Consider the following 1139-nt stretch of genomic DNA (forward strand, 5'->3'; position numbering starts at 1 on the left):
AGGGGCGCCTGGGTGGCTCAGTTGGTTAAGCATCCGACTTCAGCTCAGGTCATGATCTCGCGGTTCATGGGTTTGAGCCCCTGGTCGGGCTCTGTGCTGACAGCTTGGAGCCTGGAGCCTGCTTTTGATTCTGTGTATCCCTTTCTCTCTGCCCTTCCCCTGCTCATGATGTCTCTCCCTGTCTCTCAAAAATAAATATTAAAAAATTTAAAAATATAATATTATGGAGAAAAGGAAAAAAAAAGAATTACAAAATGCAGAAGAAAAAAATATATATATAATGTATAATTCAATTGTTTTTATGGCTTGAGTTTAATTGATAAAGGAATAGATAAAGAAAATATGGTATGTATATTCAACAGCATCTTATTGAGCCATAAAATGAAGGGAAATTCTGTATTGGACAACGTGGATGGATCCTGAAGGCTTTACAATAAGTGAAAAGAATCAGACAGAGAAAGATAAATACTGTATGATATAATACATGTAGGATAAAACAACAACAACAACCAAGAACCAAAATCATACAAAGATGAGATCAGATTTGTGGTTACTAGAGGTAGGGCTGAAGGGGTAGGAATTGAATGAAGGTGATCAAAGGTACAAACATTCAGTTATAAGGGAGATAAGTACTGGACTGGTAATTTACAGCATGATGACTATAGTTAACACTGCTGTATAGTGTATTTGTAGATTGCTGAGACATTTGATTCTAGAAGTTCTCATCATAATGAGAAAAAATGTGTTTTATTTAACTATGAGATGATGGATCATGTCAGCTAATCTTATTGTGGTGATCATTTCTTCATATATGTTTGTCAAGGAATTATGCAGTACACGTTAACTTATATGTAGTAGTGTGGTCTATTATAACTCAACAAAACTGAAAAAAAATGGTTTTGGGACATTCAAAGATTCATGCAGCTTTTACTGCGGTCCGTGGTTAGAATATCATCCACTCAGAAATCCTATAGCTTCTTAGTGTTAGATCCCACTTTCCTTAATCCTCAGCCACCATGAGTCTACTTTCTATCTTAATTGACTTGCCTCTTCTGGACTCTTTATACAGATAGAATCATATAATATGTGATCTTCGTGGCTGGCTTCTTTCATTAGTATAATGTTTTCAAAGTTTATTC

At 35.5% G+C, this 1139-nt stretch overlaps 1 protein-coding gene across 1 annotated transcript in view; it reads right to left on the bottom strand.

Annotated features, from left to right (window-relative positions):
* LOC115297553 (cytochrome P450 3A12-like) overlaps positions 1-1139 on the bottom strand; it is a 33414-nt gene that overhangs the window by 13620 nt on the left and 18655 nt on the right. The window lies entirely within an intron of this gene.

The sequence above is a fragment of the Suricata suricatta genome, chromosome 8 (genome assembly GCF_006229205.1).
Source record: "Suricata suricatta isolate VVHF042 chromosome 8, meerkat_22Aug2017_6uvM2_HiC, whole genome shotgun sequence".
Taxonomy (NCBI): domain Eukaryota; kingdom Metazoa; phylum Chordata; class Mammalia; order Carnivora; family Herpestidae; genus Suricata; species Suricata suricatta.